The 25,181-nt window shown below is 28.1% G+C and overlaps 1 long non-coding RNA gene and 1 pseudogene across 1 annotated transcript; both read left to right on the forward strand.

Annotated features, from left to right (window-relative positions):
- The first annotated feature begins 5,947 nt into the window (after window positions 1-5,947).
- LOC106433095 lies at window positions 5,948-7,082 on the forward strand (annotated as a pseudogene).
- A 357-nt stretch (window positions 7,083-7,439) lies between these two features.
- Window positions 7,440-8,378, forward strand: LOC125592337. Its single transcript, XR_007328182.1, has 2 exons — window positions 7,440-8,204; window positions 8,294-8,378. It is a non-coding gene; the product is annotated as an uncharacterized LOC125592337 (long non-coding RNA).
- The last annotated feature ends 16,803 nt before the right edge of the window (window positions 8,379-25,181 follow it).

A 25,181-nucleotide genomic window follows, 5' to 3' on the forward strand; every position in this document is an offset into this window, starting at 1 on the left:
CTTCCCCTCTAAAATGATCATTTACCATCTGCTCAGTACCTACACCATAATCTACATCCGTTCTAATTGGTTCTTCTAATCTAACCGCTGGCTGAGGTTCACTAGTACTACCATGTTCATAATCAGTTTCCCCATGATGATACCAAATTTTGTAACTTCGTGTAAACCCACTCAAATATAGATGAGTCCAAACATCCCACTCTTTAATAACCTTTCTATTTTTACAATTAGAGCAAGGACATCTTAACATACCTGTTTTTGCTTCCGGTTGTCGGTGAACTAACCCCATGAATTCAGTTATACCTCGTTGGTATTCTTCCGTAAGCAATCTCGTGTTCGGATCCAAATGAGGTCGATCGATCCAAGAACGAAAATAATTTGAAGAAGACATATTTTTTATGAATCAAATTCGTGTGTAAATAGAGTAAGAGGGAGGATGAAGATATGAAGTGAATGAAGAGGAAGAGGAGTGCTTGTATTTATAGTTTAAATCCTGCCGACATACCGAGGAAATTCCGACGGAATTCCGACGGACAAAACTAGTTCGTCGGAATTTCCTCGGAATTTTGTAAAATCCCCCAACGGCTCTCCAACGGCTATAATATTTCCTCGGAATTCATCGGTTTTTTCCGAGGAACAGAGTTTTCCTCGGAATTTCCTCGGAATATTCCGACGGACTGTAGTTTCCTCGGAATTCCGTCGGTATATTCCGAGGAAATTCCGAGGAAACCCAATTTTGTGTTTCCTCGGAATTTCCTCGGAAATTCCTCGGTATATTCCGAGGATTTCATTTTCCGTCGGAATGTCCGTCAGAATATCGCTGTTTTCTTGTAGTGTATGTCTCTGCTACGGATTTTTAAACTTCTTTTTTTTGTCACTTTCTTTTGTTTGGGAATTTTTGAAGTTGCTTGATTGATAATAGAAATTTATGTGTATTCATATTGTGTAAGCAAACAGAAAGTGACGTCCTGTCATTAATTTGACCGTTAGAGATCGTATTGTTTCATTTGACTCTCACACAATAATGATCACTAAGTTCCTGCTAATCAATCCAGTAATTAAAAAAAAATCCTCTCAATTTTTTTATGTTTATTTAAACTATTATCTATCTATACTAATAAATTAGGTTTTTCTCCTTCTTTGAGGCGTTTTTGGACAAGTGTTGTGCTATCATTCGTCAAAATTTGTTTTCCGAACTGGGTTTGAACCCGGTTTCGTCGAAGTTTGTTTTTCTGGCCCAGAGCTTTTATCGTTCCCACCATCTCAGGCTTAATGCCTTAGGATTTAGACTTAAGTGATCTAATTATTTGGGCCCATATAAACAAAAACCCTTTTTCTCTTTGCACCTCGATCATCACGCGGATATGCTTCTGCGTGATGGCAAGGTATGTCAGTTTATGATTTTTTAATTTTTCTGTTTGACATTATGGATTTTGTGAATAGCTGTTATCTGATACATGGTTCTTCGTATCAGGCTACGGTGATCCAAGTGTCTATAAATATGCACAGTCCCAACGGCTTCAAACACATATTGATTGATTGAAAGATTGTAGTTTTGTTTTGCGGTAAAACATCTTCATTAATAGTTTTGTGTGGCTGTCTGAGAATTTGTAGTTGTGCTCATTAAACTACTGTTTTGGTCTATGGGTTTTAGCTTTTAGGTGTACAACCTCATTGATGGAGGCTAAGATCGAGATGTTGAATCTCACTCTAAGGATACAACTGGCGTTTTGGTGAGTTATCAGTTATCACATTCTTACCGAATGATCACATACATCTATGAATCCTTAAAAGAGTTGAAAGTCCATAAAATTTTGAAGGATTTCTTTAGATAGGAGAAAGATAAAAATTAGGATTTTTTTGTAAACGAGTGGGGCTATTCTGACTACGACCAAACCAGTGAATTGTTTGGTATCACCGGAATAAAGGCAGGTCAAAGAATGAAGCTTTGCGGTCTGCATTACAAGATCCTTGTGGTAGATTAGATGTAGAAGGCATGGACTGTCAATTTTATTTTCTATAAAACTGCAAAACTCAGTATGTTGTGTAACAGGTATGCCAATTTTCTCTTTATGAAGTATCAAGAGAATTGATATTTCCTTTGTTAGATATAGTAGAGGTTCGTTGATTTATGATATATATATGTCCTTTGTAGGTATTGGTAAACACAGTCGTGGACATGCTTCTCTCCCTCTAGCTGTAAAGACATTAAAGTTTCCATCAGCAAGCGACCACGTAACCAAGTAATCTCCTCTTTTTCAAGCATTGAGTATAGTAAGTGCAACAAAGTGTTGAGTGTGCGTGTGTGTTACTGATGCTATCAAACAAGATAGCTCAGACTCTATTTCCTTGAATTACACAGTTATATCAAAATCTGGTGGTGCACAATTGGATCTACTTATCTTGAATACAGTATATAAGGTAATCCAAATCATCCTTCTGCATTGAAGTTTGATTTGTTTACGTTTACTTTATTCTGATGCTTTCACATTCTCTCTTTTATCCTACCTGCAGAAAAAATCCCACAACAATCACTTATATTTCTCGCAGGTTAGCTTACTTTGAAGTTGTGTTTATTATTATTTGTTTTAAATGTAAATGTGACAAAAAAAAAGAGAAGTTATTATAATTGTCTTTGAGTTTTGATATATTATAGATTACATTGAATAGTTTTATTCGATACAACATAATATGTATTTTATTAAGGGATTTTTAAATATATATAGATGACATAATTAAAAATACATAATCAATCTTGCCAACCAAAAAAATATGTATGGCTGATAAAATTATGTACACTTTGTTTGGTTCAGTTTATTCTTAGAAAATATAAATTAATATTTGTGTTGATATATAACTAGAGAAGATGTTACACACCATATTAAAAGTTATTGTATTGTTATCTGCACTAAATATATTACAATAACAGCCATGTAGATAAACTTCCAAATGGAAAATCAAAGAAATATAATAATATCTACTCAAACTTAGAAAATAAAAATCAATAACAAAAATACACTAAAATACTAATAATGTAAATTTATAATAGGAAAATAGATTTTTTAATATTTTCTTAGATTGTCACCCCATCAAAAACTTTTTAAAATTAAATACATCATCATAACTTTTAAAGATTTATTAATTTTACCTACATTTTTATTTACAAAAATAGCATTATAAACACATTAGCCCCATTTCTATAACCGCATAGGAAAATGGTCATATGCATATGAGAAAGAAATTGTGTCAACAATAAAAACATAACAGAAATAGATAATAATAATAATCAAAATGAAAAATTGACAAATATATTACACCATAAATGAAAACCAAAACACTTTAAAATATAAACAAATACCAAACATTAAATTAAAAATATTTACTCTCCCGCGTGAAGCAACTTATGCATGATATTTTCCTCTTATCATGTTATCTAGAAAAACCAATGGATTTAGGAATCAGATTTTTAAAAACATTTTAAACATCATATATTAGAACTACATTTTAATTTTAATTTTACAGAGAGTCTAAATTCTTATGTATATAAGTTCACACTTCACACAAATTCAAGCATATAACAATTTCGTGCTAAAAATTAAGAAAATATAACACTTCATGCAACTTTCATAACATAAATACTTTTACGTACAAATGAAAATACTATTACGTAGAAATTAAGAAAATATTTAAAATTTTATTCAAAAAAATTAAGAAAATATAACACTTCATGCAAGTGCATGGTTAAATATGAACACTTTCGTAACATAATTTTTACGTATAAATGAAACAAATTCATGCACGTATTTAATAATTTATATTGTCGTTTTCCTTTCTTTTTCTGTTATATGACATATTCTTTTTAAAATAAAATAATGCTTGGTTAAATAAAATTCAACAACTAGAAAAATAAATATTTACAATAAATAAGTATCATCTCATAGTTGTAACCGTTATTGTTAATATGGTTACGAAAAATTGCAAAACCCTTCAAAACATATTTATAAGAAAATTTTGCTCAAACAAAATGACCAATTATACACATACTACATTAGTTATGATTTTAAATATATAAAATATGTATCAAAATAACTTATATAAATGGTTTCCCAATATTAAAAATAGGAAAACAAAAGATTCTAATTAGCCAAAATAAAGGAGTACTGGATACATATGAAAATCTAAGGGATTGATTAATAGGGACGTAGATTTGGATTTTTTTCTTTAAAAATTAAGTTGTAAATTTTACAACTTTAACTTTAGATTTTATTGATGTAGAATTATTTCAAAGCTTTAAAAGCACTAAATATAAAACTTTATGTTTAATTTCATAATTTTAAGTTCACTAACAAAAATATGTTAGTGGTCTTTTCAACTCAAAACCAGAAAAATTAATAAATTTACAATTTGATTTTAAAATAAAAAAATATTATATTTATTAATACAATTTAAAGTAAATTTCCAAAAATATATTATAGAATAAAATTACCTTTTGATTAATGAAATTAAATTATTTCTTCGATCAATAAAATAAAAATATATTTTAATATAAAATTGTTTTAGTGTAAACTTACGGGCGGACCAACCACTAGTGTTATATATACTCAGGTTTTTTTGTTAGGAGTTTTTAAATATTGTTCGATTGATGATAGAAACTTATGTGCATATTCATAATGTGTAAAACAAATAGAATGGACGTCCTGTCATTGATCTGATCGTTAGAGATCGTCATATTTTATTTGATTCACACAAATGTGATCACTAATACCAACTCCATCCCCACTCTACAATTTACTGCGAGTGGAAAATATAGTAATAAGGAAACAAAAAAATGATTACTCCATAAATAGAGTGATTTTTTATTGTTTGTTCATATTCCATTTTCCACTCCATATTTGGAGTAAATTATGGAGTGGAGATGAAGATGCCCTAAGATCATAATTAACCTTGGTTTTTAGGATGAAGTTCTTAGTTACGGTTTCTTAGTTTTTAACTAGGAAAAGTTAAGAAGCATATCATATAAGAGCCGACTCTTAGCCGAAAAATATAAAAAAAAAACAAAAAAAATGTTAAATCATGAGTTAAGAACCCAAAATTAAAAATCCGGATTAATCATGCTCTAAGTTTCTCTAATCAATCTAGCAATTAAAAAAAAATTCCTCTCAAATTTTTATGTTTTTCTAAAATTTTCCTGGTTTTCTAAAATCTTCTGCTATATATTTTTTTTAGAGTTTTTGGGTTATCTGATTGATAATGGAATCAAATAAGTAGAATGTAACGTCATATTATTGATGTGATTTCCCTCTCAAATTTCCAAGTTTTTCGTTGTAAAAAAATAAAATTCCATGTTTTTCTAAAATCTTAAAACCTGCTTGCGTGTTTGTATATTTGTCTGTTTGTTTGTATGTCTACGTGTTTTCTTGTTTTTGGGTTTGCTTGGTTGCCTGTCTGATTGTGTGCTTTTGTCAAAGCTTTTTTCATTATACTCAAACACAAATCTCCTTTTGTCTGATGATTTGTTTGAACGACTACGAGGGTCATGGACTCATGATACTCCAACCTGCGAGATGCTGTTAAGTTGGATGAGGCGGTTTAAGTTGTGCGGCAAATGGTGGAGCTGGTTGTATTCATGATCTGGAAAGTGATGATTAATTCAAGGGTCTCTTAATTCAATGTGTTTTGTTAGAAGAAATATTAGTGATGTGGTGAAGCCAAGAAGATTGATTTACGGCCACATAGGATTCAATATGAGCTGGATTTAATAATGTTCACATAAAAAGAGCCATCAAAACATAATAAAATAAATTGTTCATGTTCCTTTATATTTTATTGTTTCATCCTAAATTTATTTATTTGTTTTTACTTCAAAAAAAATCCGAAAATCTTGGAAATTATTAGAGGACTAAAAAAGTTGTTAGAGAGAGAGACCAAACAAAACTGCAGATGATTGATTTGCAATGGATTTTGATTATTGAGGAAAGAACAAGAAGAAAGAAAGATTAAAAAAAGACAGAAAAAACTCAAAAACCATATTTCATCTCTTTTATTTGGTTAATGCCAAATAAAACAAACTCATAATTTATGAAAACTTAAGTTAAAATATTAGAATCTTGGAGAAACTATTGTTTTTTCTTGAAGATAGGCTTCATGTGTGGGTTTTGAGACAATGCAGAGGGAGAGAATGAGCAAGAAGAAGAGTAGTCAGGTTCATTGTATTTCCTCTCATGATGGCTTCAACTTCAAAACACATTCCTGAGATCAGATTGTACAAAGCCTGGAAGGGTAACAACGTAATAATATATTCTTTACCTGAAGCCAATAATATTACATGTTTCCTCCTATTCAAATATGATTATATGATTATGCTTTTTGTTGCACCAGAGATTTTTCTGTGGTGGGAGACTAATCTTTGGTCCTGATGTTAACTCTCTCTTCCTAACCTCTTTCTTGATTGGAGCCCCTGCCCTTACATTCTGCATAAGGATGCTCGTGTGGATTCAAAAAGACGATCCTATCTTCAACTTCACCGTTCTGACTTCAGCATTTATCCTCACCCTCTTGGTTTGTATCCTCTCTTTAAGTTTTTTCAAAAGTCTTGCTTTTTTTTTTTTTAGTAAGAAGTTCCGGGCAGAAACTCATAATCTTGCTTTTTAAGCTGATATCTTTGCACCGTGTATGCAGGTGTTTATGTTTCTATTCTTGACATCAGCAAGAGATCCAGGAATCATCCCAAGAAATAAAACATCAGTAAATCTTGAAGATGGCTCAAAAAGTTCCTTGACACAGTCTATGGAATGGGTCAACAGCAAAACTCCTCATCTCAAGATTCCTAGAACAAAAGACGTTTTCGTTAACGGCTACACTATCAAAGTCAAGTTCTGTGAGACTTGTTTGCTCTACCGTCCACCACGTGCATCACACTGCTCCATATGTAACAACTGTGTCCAACGCTTTGATCACCATTGTCCATGGGTTGGACAATGCATTGCCCATGTAAGTAACATGAAACTTTCAATATTTCGGTGTATTATGAAGTTTTACTAAGTTAATTGATAAAAAGTAAAATGATGTCCATGTACTATGAAAGAGAGTTTAATATACATTAATACAAATGTAGAATGTGTTTGGAAATTTTAAAACAATACTAAAGATCATAGGCTTCAGTATATAGAGTATTTACCGAAAAAATCAATATTTTCGTAGGGGTTAGTTAACACATAGATTTTGAGAAAAAATTCAGAAAATATGACAATACTATTTTAATGCATAATTGCATCATGCATTAACATATGATGAAGTTCAAAGAGATTTGGAACCTTTGTTGTCTCCGTTTATCTAGAGAATATCGATTTTATAGTGGTTAGTCCACCAATTTAGGGAGTATTGTGAGTTTTACTAAATTAATTGATAAAAAATTAAAACGATGTTCATGTACCATGAAAGAGAGTTTAATATACATAAATACAAATGTATAATGTGTTTAGAAATTTTAAAACAACACTAAAGATCATAGGCTTCAATGTATAGAGCATTTATAGAAAAACTCAATATTTTACACAAATATAACTAATGCAAGTTTATGTTTATATGCTTAGGTCAATGAATCATGCACTTTTATATTATTTTGACTATAATCTCAGAAAATTATTTGAAATATTTTCTTTAGAAAAATATAATTAACACAAGTTTATGTTTTTTATGTAGATTGATATGCTTAGGTAAATGAATCATGCACTTTTATATTATTTTGACTATAATCTCAGAAAATTAATTGAAAGATTTTCTTACAAAAATATAATTAATGCAAGTTTATGTTTTTTATGTAGATTGATATGCTTAGGTAAATGAATCATGCACTTTTATATTATTTTGACTATAATCTCATAAAATTAATTGAAAGATTTCCTTACAAAAATATAATTAATGCAAGTTTATGTTTATATGCTTAGGTAAATGAATCATGCACTTTTATATTATTTTGACTATAATCTCAGAAAATTAATTGAAAGATTTTCTTTACAAAAATATAATTAATGCAAGTTTATGTTTATATGTATATATATATCAATCTAAAATATAATAGAACTCTCAAACAATTTATAAAACATCCTACAAAATGAGTCTCTCCAAAAAAAATATATTAATCGCATTTGTTTTCACTCTTTTCTTCGCGATGTCAATTGTCCGCTGCACCGATATTGTTTCAGGTACTACATTAAATTTTAATTTTTAGTTATGCTAAAGTCTTCATTCCTGCATAATTTTAATATTTTATTATTTCTTACTATTTGAATAGATTTCGGAGTAAAGTATAATGTGTGCTATGGTCCATGTGACGACAAAGGAGTGTGTACGCCGTTTTGTTCTTCCAAAAAAGGTCTGAAAAGGGGAGACTGTGTGTCTGGCATTTGTTGTTGTGATGAACACTAAATAAAATATTAAATAATATCATTAGATATTATATCTTGTATGAAATGAAATAATATTACCAATAATACATAAAATGCTTTTACAAAAAAAAATATAAAATGTTATCAAATTGAAGTTACTTTTATTAACCTCGAGAAAACATTAGTCAAAGTTGCATGTCTTTTCTAAAAAAAACATTAATAAAAGTATAGTAAATATTAATAATGTAAACATCCCACGTGACATAGAACTGTAAAATATGGAAGGGAAAACATGTGAAGAACAATTAACGTTACATATATATGTCATGCAAAAATAAATGAAGTGAAAAAGGAAACTAATAAAAAAATGGTAAATGTAATTAAGTGAAAAATAAAAAATATTCATTTAAAAATAAAATATTCACTTTTTCCTTTGTACATATATTCATTTAAAAAAAAGAAACTAATAAGTGAATGTAAATGTAATTAAGTGAAAAATAAAAATATTCATTTAAAAATAAAATATTCAGTTATTCCTTTGTACATATATATTTCTTTTTTTTTCTTTTACCAAAATAAATATTCATTTTTTCTCAACATATAAATAAATCCTATGAACGGAGACGTCTCATAAACCTTACATAGTAGAAGCTCTGCAGATGCATTCAGTCCATGTTGTCATGCTGCTTCTACTGGGTTGAATTTCTGTCACCATTCTGATATACTCTATTCTTCACTTTAATATTTTTTTTTGAAACTATTCATTTTGATATCTTTTGAGTCGGTATAATGAATCACGAGAATAAACCTCTCTAACACGAGATTCCACTTCGACAATACATATCTCCACGACATTAAGCACAAGAACAACATAGTACATATATTAAATTCACATTCGGGTAAAAAATTGATAGGTTTCGCCGATGGATCATGTCTTCATCGTCAATCTAGCTGTTGCGACTAGGCATTTACTTGGATGAATTTATGTGATAAATCATGCTCCAGGTAGTTAAAAACTTTTTATTCTTACTTCAGGTATTAAAATTCAAATTTGTTATAAGTTCAGGTATCGGATCGCATCATTTGTTTCGTTTAAACTAAAATGGTTCAGTTACGAACTGTTTCATGTCACCATTTTACGGACATGATGACAGTTGTATGTATTTAAATGTCTTTTATTCTAAGTTGATGTATTAAATTTAAATTCGTTATTAGTCCAAATATCAGATCACACAATCAAATAGTTTATATATTGATTAGGCGATATGGCCTAGTTCGTGCACTAATTCGCCATTTTGCCTAGTTTCATCTCTTGATTGAATTATTACAACTATTCTTATGGATTTAAGTGAGTAAATCGAGAGAAACAATGATGTAAATAAAGTTTATTAAAGTTTAATGTTATTATAGGTGTTGATAATCAATAGATATATATACGTGAGAGAGATTTCATGAAGTCAAAAGAAAATAAAAAATTGTAAGATGACAAGAATGATATATATAAGTTTACAAAAAAAAAGAATGATATATATATATATCCCCTCCCCTAGACTATATTTACAAAGTGATTTTGCCACATGTCATTTCTACAATCAATTTCACAAAACAAATATGACATGGCTACTGAAATTGATGACATGTCTTATACCTTAATATGAGAAGGACAATTGCATTTAATGTTAATTTCTATTTTTGGTAAACTTTTTAAAATATGGTAATAACTCATATATTACATTTAATGTCAATATATATTTTTGGAAATTTTTTTAGAATATGAGAATAACTCATAAATCATCATTAAAATAAATATATTCAAATATGGCATTATAAATTTCGAAATATAATTTAATTATATATTTTTATATTATACAATTTTATTACTAAAATTTTCAAAAATAAATACAATTTTTCAGAAAATTATAAAAATTGAATCGTAAAATCATTATTTTCTTATATATCTACAAATTTTATAAATATTGTTTAATTTTAATTTTTGGTAATTATGAAACTTTTACAAATTTATTTAATATATTTAATTAAAATAAATAGATAGAAAAATCTATCTAAGATTATAATTTCAAATATATACATGCATATTCTTAAATATAATTTTTATGTTTAATTAATTCAAATTTATATTAAAATATTGATACGAAGAATAAAATTTAAAATATTAATAAAATTTTATTTTAAAATATAATTTCTATTTATCTGTTAATTATATTTTAAATTTTTTTACTGCACATGGTGCACGAAGACACCTAGTATATATATACGTGGAAGGGAAAACACATGAGGAACATGCAAAATTAACGTTACATATATATGTTTCATGCAAAAATAAATAAAGTGAAAAAAGAAAACTAATAAGTGAATGTAAATGTAATTAAGTGAAAATATTCATTTTTTTCTAGACGTATAAATAAACCGTATGAACGGAGACGTCTCATAAACCCTACTACATAGTAGAATAGGAGGCGGATGAAGCATTTGCTTCAGGGCCGGTTACAATTAATATTATTTTGGGGCAAAATTATGTGAAAGATGTCATTGGTTCACCATTTGCATTTCTCCACCGAGAGACATCATCATCACTCGATGTGCTCATATCTTTTGCAGGTCCTGCATTCTCCAAACCCTTTAAAGAACTAAACCTTCTTGCCCTCTTTGTCGTGGCTCTCTAACCCAATCAGATCTCTTCAACGCTCCTCCTCCTCCTGAAGCTCAAGATGACGACGGAGGAGAGACCAAACCTTCAACCAAGTCCTCAAAGGTCACGGCCTTACTATCACTTCTCATGGCGTCAAGAAAAGAGAACCCCAACACGAAGTCTGTTGTGTTCTCTCAGTTCAAGAAGATGCTGCTTCTACTAGAAACCCCGCTGAAAGCCGCGGGTTTTACTGTCTTGCGATTGGACGGGGCAATGACTGTGAAGAAACGGACCCAAGTCATTTCAGATTTTGGTAAACCGGAGTTAACCGGACCCGTGGTGTTGCGTGCAAGCCTCAAGGCCTCTGGTGCTGGGATAAACTTAACTGCAGCGTCGAGGGTTTACCTGTTCGAGCCGTGGTGGAACCCAGCGGTTGAAGAACAGGCCATGGACAGGATTCATAGGATTGGGCAGAAACAGGAGGTTAAAATGATTAGGATGATTGCGAGGAACAGTATTGAAGAGAGGGTCCTTGAGCTTCAGCAGAAGAAGAAGAATCTTGCTAACGAAGCTTTTAAAAGAAGGCGTGGGAAGGATCAAAGAGAGTTTAACGTTGAAGACGTGATCGCTCTCGTGTCACTCTGAACTCTTAAAATAATGCCTTAGTTTTTTTACCGTTTCACCTAGAGTTTTACTTTTACCGTTTCTTTTCATATTCTCTCTTAAGATATATTAGCCGCAGGATATGGCTAACGGATGTTTCAGTCTCAGTTAGTTTAATTAAGGGTTCGCTTGTACATAACGTTTAATGGCCTAATCTTTGCACTGCTCCTGCCTCTGGGGATTGCAAAACACACCTAATCCAACCGACAGCAATATTACTATTGTTATTTGTCGCCATGCGCAAGTGAACATAGTAGCACTAGTTGTATGAATGTGTGATTAAAATGGTTTGTGTAAACGTAAATACATCCTCGTTTACTTATTATACCAACATAACTAATGTTTCAGGTCTTCACTAACATAATCATCAATGCAATGTTTTCACTAAAACATTTGATGATATAAGTAAACATGGTTAGTAGACATTTCATTTTTTCAGGTTTGCTTCGGTGTTACTGAAATTTTGACAAAGGTTAAGCCGGAGAATGGCTCAGTTCTGTCCACAAACATATGATGATGTTCAAAGAGGTTTGGAGCCTTTGTTGTATCCGTTTTTCAAGAAAATAGTGATTTTATAATGGTTATTCAATCGATTTAGGGAGTATTATGAAGTTTTATTAAATTAATTGGTAAAAAAATTATAACGATTCCCGTATACCATGAAAAATAGCTTAAAATACATTAATAAAAATGTAGAAGGTGGTTAGAAATTTTAAAACAACACTAAAGATTATATAGACTTCAGTATATAAAACATTTTCCAAAAACTCAATATTTTCGTAGGGGTTAACACATGGATTTGGAGAAAATTTCAAAAAATACGACAATATTGTTTTAATGAATATTTGCATCCTCCACTAACATATGATGATGTTCAAAGAGCTTTGGAGCCTTTGTTGTCTTCGTTTTTCAAGAAAATAGTGATTTTATAGTGGTTATTCCATCTATTTAGGGAGTATTATGAATTTTTACTAAATTAATTGATAAAAAAAATTATAACGATTCTAATATACCATGAAAAAGAGCTTAAAATACATTAATACAAATGTAGAATGTGTTTAGAAACTTTAAAACAACACTAAAGATTATAGGCTTCAGTATATAAAACATTTTCAAAAAACTGAATATTTTCGTAGGGGTTAACACATAGATTTTGAGAAAATTTCAAAAAATACTACAATATTGTTTTAATGCACAGTTGCATCATCCACTAACATATGATGATGTTCAAAGAAGTTTGGAGCCTTTGTTGTCTCTCTTTTTCAACAAAATAGTGATTTTATAGTGGTTATTCCATCGATTTAGGAAGTATTATGAAGTTTTATTAAATTAATTGATTAAAAAAATATAAATATTCCCATATACCATTAAAAAGAGCTTAAAATATATTAATACAAATATAGAATGTGGTTAGAAACTTTAAAACAACACTAAAGATTATAGACTTCGGTATGTATAGTATTTTTCAAAAACTCAATATTTTCGTAGGGGTTTTGATTTTTTGACTTTTTTTTGAATATAATATATAAGGGGTTCTCCTCCAGCTTCGCTGAAGAAGCTAGGTTCCTCCAGGAGCTGAAAACGAATCAACATATAGATTTTGAGAAAATTTCAAAAAATACGACAATATTGTTTTAATGCGTAGATGCATCCTCCACAAACACATGATGATGTTCAAAGAGGTTTGGAGCCTTTGTTGTCTCCGTTTTTCAAGAAAATAGTGATTTTATAGTGGATATTCCATCGATTTAGGGAGTATTATGAAGTTTTATTAAATTAATTGGAAAAGAAAGTATAACGATTCTCATATACCATGAAAAGAAGATTAAAATACATTAATAAAAATATAGAATGTGGTTAGAAATTTTAAAACAACACTAAAGATAATAGGCTTCAATATATAAAACATTTTCCAAAAACTCAATATTTTCGTAGGGGTTAACACATCGATTTTAAGATAATTTCAAAAAGTACGACAATATTGTTTTAATGCATAGTTGCATCCTCCACTAACATATGATGATGTTCAAAGAGGTTTGGAGCCTTTGTTGTCTCCGTTTTTCAAGAAAATAGTGATTTTATAGTGGTTATTCCATCGATTTAGAGAGTATTATGAAGTTTTATTAAATTAATTGGTAAAAAAATTATAATGATTCTCATATACCATGAAAAAAATAATTAATAGACATTAATACAAATTTAGAATGTGGTTAGAAATTTTAAAACATCACTAAATATTATAGGCTTCAGTATATAAAACATTTTCCAAAAACTCAATATTTTCGTAGGGGTTAACACATCGATTTTGAAAAAACTTCAAAAATTACGATAATATTGTTTTAATGCATAGTTGCATCCTCCACTAATATATGATAATGTTCAAAGAGGTTTGGAGCCTTTGTTGTCTCCGATTTTAAACAAAATAGTGATTTTATAGTGGTTATTCCATCGATTTAGGGAGTATTATGAATTTTACTAAATTAACTGATAAACAAAAATTATAACGATTCTCACATACCATGAAAAATAGCTTAAAATACATTAATACAAATGTATGATGTGGTTAGAAATTTTAAATCAACACTAGAGATTATAGGCTTCAGTATATATAGTATTTTCTAAAAACTCGATATTTTCGTAGGGGTTAACATATAAATTTTGAGAAAATTTCAAAAAATTCAAAAATATTGTTTTAATGCATAGTTGCATCCTCCAGTAACATATGATGATGTTCAAAGAGGTTTGAAGTCTTTGTTGTCTCCGTTTTTTTAACAAAATAGTGATTTTATAGTGGTTATTCTGTCGATTTAGGGAATATTATGAAGTTTTATTAAATTAATTGGTAAAAAATTATAACGATTCTCATATACCACGAAAAAGAGCTTAAAATACATTAATACAATTGTAGAATGTGGTTAGAAATTTTAAAACAACACTAAAGATTATAGGCTTCAGTGTATAAAATATTTACCAAAAACTTAATATTTTCGTAGGAGTTAACACATAGATTTTGAGAAAATTTCAAAAAATACGACAATATTGTTTTAATGCATAGTTGCATCCTCCACAAACATACGATGATTTTTAAAGAGGTTTGGAGCATTTGTTGTCTCCGTTTTTCAAGAAAATAGTGATTTTATAGTGGTCATTCCATCGATTTAGGGAGTATTATGAAATTTTATTAAATTAATTGGTAAAACAAATATAACGATTCCATTATACCATGAAAAATAGCTTAAAATGTATTACTAAAAATGTAGAAGGTGGTTAGAAATTTTAAAACAACACTAAAGATTATAGGCTTCAGTATATAAAACATTTTCGAAAAACTTAATATTTTCGTAGGGGTACACATGGATTTTCAGAAAATTTCAAAAAATACGATAATATTGTTTTAATGCATAGTTGCATCCTCTACAAACATATGATGATGTTCAAAGAGGTTTGGAGCCTTTGTTGTCTCCGTTTTTCAAGAAAATAGTGATTTTATAGTGGTTATTCCATCGATTTAGGGAGTATTATGAAGTTTTATTAAATTAATTGGTAAAAAAATTATAACAATTCCCATATACCATGAAAAAGAGCTTAAATAAATTAATAAAAATGTAGAAGGTGGTTAGAAATTTTAAAACAACACTAAAGATTATAGGCTTCAGTATATAAAACATTTTCCAAAAACTCAATATTTTCGTAGGGGTTAACACATCGATTTTGAGAAAATTTCAAAGTATAAGACAATATTGTTTTAATGCTTAGTTGCATCCTCAACTAACATATGATGATGTTCAAAGAAGTTTGGAGCCTTTGTTTTTCAACAAAATAGTGATTTTATAGTGGTTATTCCATCGATTTAGGAAGTATTATGAAGTTTTATTAAATTAATTGATTAAAAAATTATAAAGATTCCCATATACCATTAAAAAGAGCTTAAAATATATTAATACAAATATAGAATGTGGTTAGAAACTTTAAAACAACACTAAAGAATATAGGCTTCGGTATGTATAGTATTTTTCAAAAACTCAATATTTTCGTAGGGGTTAACATATAGATTTTGAAAAAATTTCAAAAAAATACGACAATATTGTTTTAATGCGTAGATGCATCCTCCACAAACACATGATGATGTTCAAAGAGGTTTGGAGCCTTTAATACAAATGTAGAATGTGTTTATAAATTTTAAAATAATACTAAAAATTATAGGCTTCAGTATATATAGTATTTTCCAAAAACTCGATATTTTCGTAGGGGTTAACATATAAATTTTGAGAAAAGTTCAAAAAATACGACAATATTGTTTTAATGCATAGTTGCATCCTCCAGTAACATATGATGATGTTCAAAGAGGTTTGAAGTCTTTGTTGTCTCCGTTTTTCAACAAAATAGTGATTTTATAGTGGTTATTCCGTCGATTTAGGGAATATTATGAAGTTTTATTAAATTAATTGGTAAAAAATTATAACGATTCTCATATACCACGAAAAAGAGCTTAAAATACATTAATACAATTGTAGAATGTGGTTAGAATTTTTAAAACAACACTAAAGATTATAGGCTTCGATATATAAAGTATTTACCAAAAACTCAATATTTTCGTAGGGGTGTTAACACATAGATTTTGAGAAAATTTCAAAAAATACGACAATATTGTTTTAATGCATAGTTGCATCCTCCACAAACATACGATGATGTTTAAAGAGGTTTGGAGCATTTGTTGTCTCCGTTTTTCAAGAAAATAGTGATTTTATAGTGGTTATTCCATCGATTTAGGGAGTATTATGAAATTTTATTAAATTAATAGATAAAAAAAATATAACGATTCTCACATACCATGAAAAAGAGCTTAAATAAATTAATAAAAATGTAGAAGGTGGTTAGAAATTTTAAAACAACACTAAAGATTATAGGCTTCAGTATATAAAACATTTTCCAAAAACTCAATATTTTTGTAGGGGTTAACACATCGATTTTGAGAAATTTTCAAAGTATACGACAATATTGTTTTAATGCCTAGTTGCATCCTCCACTAACATATGATGATATTCAAAAAGGTTTGGAGCCTTTGTTGTCTTTGTTTTTCAAGGAAAAAGTGATTTTATAGTGGTTGTTCCATCGATTTAGGAAGTATTATGAATTTTTACTAAATTAATTGATAAAAAAAATTATAATAATTCTCTTATACCATGAAAAAGAGCTAAAAATACATTAATACAAACGTAGAATGTGCTTAGAAATTTTAAAACAACACTAGAGATTATAGGCTTCAGTATATAAAATATTTTAAAAAAAACTCAATATTTTCGTAGGGGATTTTGAGAAAATTTCAAAAAATACGACAATATTGTTTTAATGCATAATTGCATCCTCCACTAACATATGATGATGTTCAAAGATGTTTGGAGCCTTTGTTGTCTCCGTTTTTCAAGAAAATAGTAATTTCATAATGGTTATTCAAACGATTTAGGAAGTATTATGAAGTTTTATTAAATTAATTGATAAAAAATATTATAACGATTCTCACATACCATGAAAAAGAGCTAAAAATACATTAATACATATGTAGAATGTGTTTATAAATTTTAAAACAACACTAAAGATTATAGGCTTCGATATATAAAGGATTTACCAAAAACTCAATATTTTCGTAGGGGTGTTAACACATAGATTTTGAGAAAATTTCAAAAAATTCGACAATATTGTTTTAATGCATAGTTGTATCCTCCACAAACATACGATGATGTTCAAAGAGGTTTGGAGCCTTTTTTGTCTCCGTTTTTCAAAAAAATAGTGATTTTATAGTGGTTATTCCATCGATTTAGGGAGTATTATGAAATTTTTTTAAATTAATTGGTAAAATAATTATAACGATTCTCTTATACCATGAAAAATATCTTAAAATAAATTAATAAAAATGAAGAAGGTGGTTAGAAATTTTAAAACAACATTAAAGATTATAGGCTTCAATAAATAAAACATTTTCAAAAAAACCCAATATTTTCGTAGGGGTTGTTAACACATGGATTTTGAGAAAATTTCAATAACATATGATGATGTTCAAAGAGGTTTGAGGCCTTTGTTATCTCCGTTTTTCAAGAAAATAGTGATTTTATAGTGGTTATTCCATCGATTTAGGGAGTATTATGAAGTTTTATTAAATTAATTGATAAAAAAATTATAATGATTCTCACATACCATGAAAAAGAGCTAAAAATACATTAATACAAATGTAGAATGTGTTTAAAATTTTTAAAACAACACTAAAGATTATAGGCTTCAATATTTATAGTATTTTCCAAAAACTCGATATTTTCGTAGTGTTTAACATATAATTTTGAGAAAATTTCAAAAAATACGACAATATTATTTTAATGCATAGTTGCATCCTCCACTAACATATGATGATGTTCAAAGAGGTTTGGAGCCTTTGTTGTCTCCCTTTTTCAACAAACTAATGATTTTATAGTGGTTATTTCATCGATTTAGGGAGTATTATGAAGTTTTATTAAATTAATTGATAAAAAATTATAACGATTCTCATATACCATGAAAAAGAGTTTAATATACATTAATACAAATGTAGAATGTGTTTAGAAATTTTAAAACAACACTAAATATTATAGGCTTTAGTATATATAGTATTTTCGAAAAACTCGACATTTTCGTAGGGGGTTAACACATGGATTTTAAGAAAATTTCAAAAAATACGTCAATAATGTTTTAATGCATATGCATCCTCCACTAATATATGATGATGTTCAAAGAGGTTTGGAGCCTTTGTTGTCTCCGTTTTTCAAGAAAATAGTGATTTTATAGTGGTTATTCCATCGATTTAGGGAGTATTATGAAGTTTTATTAAATTAATTGGTAAAAAAATTATAACAATTCCCATATACCATGAAAAAGAGCTTAAATAAATTAATAAAAATGTAGAAGGTGGTTAGAAATTTTAAAACAACACTAAAGATTATAGGTTTCAGTATATAAAACATTTTCCAAAAACTCAATATTTTCATAGGGGTTAACACATCGATTTTGAGAAATTATTAAAGTATACGACAATATTGTTTTAATGCATAGTTGCATCCTCCACTAACATATGATGACGTTCAAAAAGGTTTGGAGCCTTTGTTGTCTCTGGTTTTCAAGAAAAAATTGATTTTATAGCGGTTGTTTCTTCAATTTAGGGAGTATTGTGAATTTTTACTAAATTAATTGATAAAAAAAATTATAACGATTCTCATATACCATTAAAAAGAGCTAAAAATACATTAATACAAATGTAGAATGTGTTTAGAAATTTTAAAACAACACTAGAGATCATAGGCTTCAGTATATAAAACATTTTCAAAAAACTCAATATTTTCGTAGGGGGTTTAACACATGGGTTTTGAGAAAATTTCAAAAAATACGAAAATATTGTTTTAATGCATAGTTACATCCTCCACTAACATATGATGATGTTCAAAGATGTTTGGAGCATTTGTTGTCTCCGTTTTTCAAGAAAATAGTAATTTTATAAAAGTTATTCAATCGATTTAGGGAGTATTATGAAGTTTTATTAAATTAATTGATAAAAAATATTATAATGATTCTCACATACCATGAAAAAGATCTAAAAATACATTAATACAAATGTAGAATGTGTTTAGAAATTCTAAAACAACACTAAAGATTATAGGCTTCGATATATAAAGGATATACCAAAAACTCAATATTTTCGTATGGGTGTTAACACATAGATTTTGAGAAAATTTCAAAAAATTCTACAATATTTTTTTAATGCATAGTTGCATCCTCCACAAACATACGATGATGTTCAAAGAGGTTTGGAGCCTTTGTTGTCTCCGTTTTTCAAAAAACAATAGTGATTTTATAGTGGTTATTCCATCGATTTAGGGAGTACTATGAAATTTTATTAAATTAATGGGTAAAACAATTATAACGATTCCCTTATACCATAAAAATAGCCTAAAATAATTAATAAAAATGTAGAAGGTGGTTAGAAATTTTAAAACAACATTAAAGATTATAGGCTTCAATATATAAAACATTTTAAAAAAAAACTCAATATTTTCGTAGGGGTTAACACATGGATTTTGAGAAAATTTCAAAAAATACGACAATATTGTTTTAATGCATAGTTGCATCCTCCACTAACATATGATGATGTTCAAAGAGGTTTGGAGCCTTTGTTGTCTCTGTTATTCAACAAAATTGTGATTTTATAGTGGTTATTCCATCGATTTAGGGAGTATTATGAAGTTTTATTAAATTAATTGATAAAAAATTATAATGATTCTCACATACCATGAAAAAGAGCTAAAAATACATTAATACAAATGTAGAATGTGTTTATAAATTTTAAAACAACACTAAAGATTATAGGCTTCGATATATAAAGGATTTACCAAAAACTCAATATTTTTGTAGGGGGTGTTAACACATAGGTTTTGAGAAAATTTCAAAAAATTCGACAATATTGTTTTAATGCATAGTTGCGTCCTCCACAAACATACGATGATGTTCAAAGAGGTTTGGAGCCTTTGTTGTCTCCGTTTTTCAAAAAAAAATAGTGATTTTATAGTGGTTATTCCATCGATTTAGGGAGTACTATGAAATTTTATTAAATTAATTGGTAAAACAATTATAACGATTCCCTTATACCATAAAAATAGCTTAAAATAAATTAATAAAAATGTAGAAGGTGGTTAGAAATTTTAAAACAACATTAAAGATTATAGGCTTCAATATATAAAACATTTTCAAAAAAACTCAATATTTTCGTAGGGGTTAACACATGGATTTTGACAAAATTTTAATAAATACGACAATATTGTTTTAATGCATAGTTGCATCCTCCACTAACATATGATGATGTTCAAAGAGGTTTGGGGCCTTTTTTACCTCCGTTTTTCAAGAAAATAGTGATTTTATAGCGGTTATTCAATCGATTTAGAGAGTATTATGAAGTTTTATTAAATTAATTGATAAAACAAAATTATAACGATTCTCACATACCATGAAAAAGAGCTAAAAATACATTAATACAAATGTAGAATGTGTTTAGAAATTTTAAAACAACACTAAAGATTATAGGCTTCAATATATAAAGGATTTACCAAAAACTCAATATTTTTGTAGGGGGTGTTAACACATAGATTTTGAGAAAATTTCAAAAAATTCGACAATATTGTTTTAATGCATAGTTGCGTCCTCCACAAACATACGATGATGTTCAAAGAGGTTTGGAGCCTTTGTTGTCTCTGTTTTTCAAAAAAAAATAGTGATTTTATAGTGGTTATTCCATCGATTTAGGGAGTACTATGAAATTTTATTAAATTAATTGGTAAAACAATTATAACGATTCCCTTATACCATAAAAATAGCTTAAAATAAATTAATAAAAATGTAGAAGGTGGTTAGAAATTTTATAACAACATTAAAGATTATAGGCTTTAATATATAAAACGTTTTCAAGAAAACTCAATATTTTCGTAGGGGTTAACACATGGATTTTGACAAAATTTCAATAAATACGACAATATTGTTTTAATGCATAGTTGCATCCTCCACTAACATATGATGATGTTCAAAGAGGTTTGGGGCCTTTTTTACCTCCGTTTTTCAAGAAAATAGTGATTTTATAGTGGTTATTCAATCGATTTAGAGAGTATTATGAAGTTTTATTAAATTAATTGATAAAACAAAATTATAACGATTCTCACATACCATGAAAAATAGCTAAAAATACATTAATACAAATGTAGAATGTGTTTAGAAATTTTAAAACAACACTAAAGATTATAGGCTTCAATATTTATAGTATTTTCCAAAAACTCGATATTTTTGTAGGGGTTAACATATAGATTTTGAGAAAATTTCAAAAAATACGACAATATTGTTTTAATGCATAGTTGCATCCTCCACTAACATATGATGATGTTCAAAGAGGTTTGGAGCCTTTGTTGTCTCCGTTTTTCAACAAAATAGTGATTTTATAGTGGTTATTCCATCGATTTAGGGAGTATTATGAAGTTTTATTAAATTAATTGATAAAAAATTATAACGATTCTCATATAAAATGAAAAAGAGTTTAATATACATTAATACAAATGTAGAATGTGTTTAGATATTTTAAAACAACATTAAAGATTATAGGCTTCAGTATATATAGTATTTTCCAAAAACTCAATATTTTCGTATGGGTTAGTTAACACATGGATTTTGAGAAAATTTCAAAAAATACGACAGTATTGTTTTAATGCATAGTTGCATCCTCCACTAACATATGATGATGTTAAAAGAGGTTTGGAGCCTTTGTTGTCTCCGTTTTTCAAAAAAATAGTGATTTTATAGTGGTTATTCCATCGATTTAAGTTTTATTAAATTAATTGGTAAAAAAATAATAAACATTCTCATATACCATGAAAAAGAGCTTAAATAAATTAATAAAAATGAAGAAGGTGGTTAGAAATTTTAAAACAACACTAAAGATTATAGGCTTCAGTATATAAAGCATTTTCCAAAAACTCAATATTTTCGTAGGGGTTAACACAACGATTTTGAGAAAATTTTAAAGTATACGACAAAATTGTTTTAATGCATAGTTGCATCCTCCACTAACATATGATAACGTTCAAAAAGGTTTGGAGCCTTTTTGTCTCTCTTTTTCAAGAAAAAAGTGATTTTATAGTGGTTGTTCCATCGATTTAGGAAGTATTATGAATTTTTACTAAATTAATTGATAAAAAAAATTATAAAGATTCTCATATACCATGAAAAAGAGCTAAAAATACATTAATACAAATGTAGAATGTGTTTAAAAATTTTTAAACAACACTAGAGATTATAGGCTTCATTATATAAAACATTTTCAAAAAAACTAAATATTTTCGTAGGGGAGTTAACACATGGATTTTGAGAAAATTTCAAAAAATACGACAATATTGTTTTAATGCATAGTTGCATCCTCCACTAACATATGATGATGTTCAAAGAGGTTTGAAGCCTTTGTTGTCTCCGTTTTTCAAGAAAATAGTGATTTTATTGTGGTTATTCCATAGATTTAGGGAGTAATATGAAATTTTATAAAATTAATTGGTAAAACAATTATAACGATTCCCTTATACCATGAAAAATAGCTTAAAATAAATTAATAAAAATATAGAAGGTGTTTAGAAATTTTAAAACAACATTAAAGATTATAGGTTTCAATATATAAAATATTTTCAAAAAAACTCAATATTTTCGTAGGGGTTAACATATGGATTTTGAGAAAATTTCAAAAAATACGAAAATATTGTTTTAATACATAGTTGCATCCTCCACTAACATATGATGATGTTCAAAGAGGTTTGGAGCCTTTGTTGTCTCTGTTTTTCAAGAAAATTGTAATTTTATAATGGTTATTCAATCGATTTAGGGAGTATTATGAAGTTTTATTAAATTAATTGATAAAAAAAATTATAATGATTCTCACATACCATGAAAAATAGCTAAAAATACATTAATACAAATGTGGAATGTGTTTAGAAATTTTAAAACAACACTAAAGATTATAGGCTTCGATATATAAAGGATTTACCAAAAACTCAATATTTTCGTAGGGGTGTTAACATATAGATTTTGAGAAAATTTCAAAAAATACGACAATATTGTTTTAATGCATAGTTGCATCCTCCAGAAACATACGATGATGTTTAAAGAGGTTTGGAGCATTTGTTGTCCCCGTTTTTCAAGAAAATAGTGATTTTATAGTGGTTATTCCATCGATTTAGGGAGTATTATGAAGTTTTATTAAATTAATAGATAAAAAAAATATAACGATTCTCACATACCATGAAAAAGAGCTTAAATAAATTAATAAAAATGTAGAAGGTGGTTAGAAATTTTAAAACAACACTAAAGATTATAGGCTTCAGTATATAAAACATTTTCCAAAAACTCAATATTTTTGTAGGGGTTAACACATCGATTTTGAGAAAATTTCAAAGTATACGACAATATTTTTTAATGCTTAGTTGCATCCTCCACTAACATATGATGATATTCAAAGATGTTTGGAGCCTTTGTTGTCTCCGTTTTTCAACAAACTAGTGATTTTATAGTGGTTATTTCATCGATTTAGGGACTATTATGAAGTTTTATTAAATTAATTGATAAAAAATTATAACGATTCTCATATACCATGAAAAAGAGTTTAATATACATTAATACAAATGTAGAATGTGTTTAGAAATTTTAAAACAACACTAAAGATTATAGGCTTTAGTATATATAGTATTTTCGAAAAACTCGATATTTTCGTAGGGGGTTAACACATGGATTTTAAGAAAATTTCAAAAAATACGTCAATAATGTTTTGATGCATATGCATCCTCCACTAACATATGATGATGTTCAAAGAGGTTTGGAGTCTTTGTTGTCTCCGTTTTTCAAGAAAATAGTGATTTTATAGTGGTTATTCCATCGATTTAGGGAGTATTATGAAGTTTTATTAAATTAATTGGTAAAAAAATTATAACAATTCCCATATACCATGAAAAAGAGCTTAAATAAATTAATAAAAATGTAGAAGGTGGTTAGAAATTTTAAAACAACACTAAAGATTATAGGCTTCAGTATATAAAACATTTTCCAAAAACTCAATATTTTCGTAGGGGTTAACACATCGATTTTGAGAAATTATTAAAGTATACGACAATATTGTTTTAATGCGTAGTTGCATCCTCCACTAACATATGATGACGTTCAAAAAGGTTTGGAGCCTTTGTTGTCTCTGGTTTTCAAGAAAAAATTGATTTTATAGCGGTTGTTTCTTCGATTTAGGGAGTATTATGAATTTTTACTAAATTAATTGATAAAAAAAATTATAACGATTCTCATATACCATTAAAAAGAGCTAAAATATATTAATACAAATGTAGAATGTGTTTAGAAATTTTAAAACAACACTAGAGATTATAGGCTTCAGTATATAAAACATTTTCAAAAAACTCAATATTTTCGTAGGGGGTTTAACACATGGGTTTTGAGAAAATTTCAAAAAATACGACAATATTGTTTTAATGCATAGTTGCATCCTCCACTAACATATGATGATGTTCAAAGATGTTTGGAGCATTTGTTGTCTCCGTTTTTCAAGAAAATAGTAATTTTATAAAGGTTATTCAATCGATTTAGGAAGTATTATGAAGTTTTATTAAATTAATTGATAAAAAAAATTATAATGATTCTCACATACCATGAAAAAGATCTAAAAATACATTAACACAAATGTAGAATGTGTTTAGAAATTCTAAAACAACACTAAAGATTATAGGCTTCGATATATAAAGGATATACCAAAAACTCAATATTTTCGTAGGGGTGTTAACACATAGATTTTGAGAAAATTTCAAAAAATTCGACAATATTTTTTTAATGCATAGTTGCATCCTCCACAAACATACGATGATGTTCAAAGAGGTTTGGAGCCTTTG

Source organism: Brassica napus, chromosome C9, assembly GCF_020379485.1.
Source record: "Brassica napus cultivar Da-Ae chromosome C9, Da-Ae, whole genome shotgun sequence".
Lineage (NCBI taxonomy): Eukaryota > Viridiplantae > Streptophyta > Magnoliopsida > Brassicales > Brassicaceae > Brassica > Brassica napus.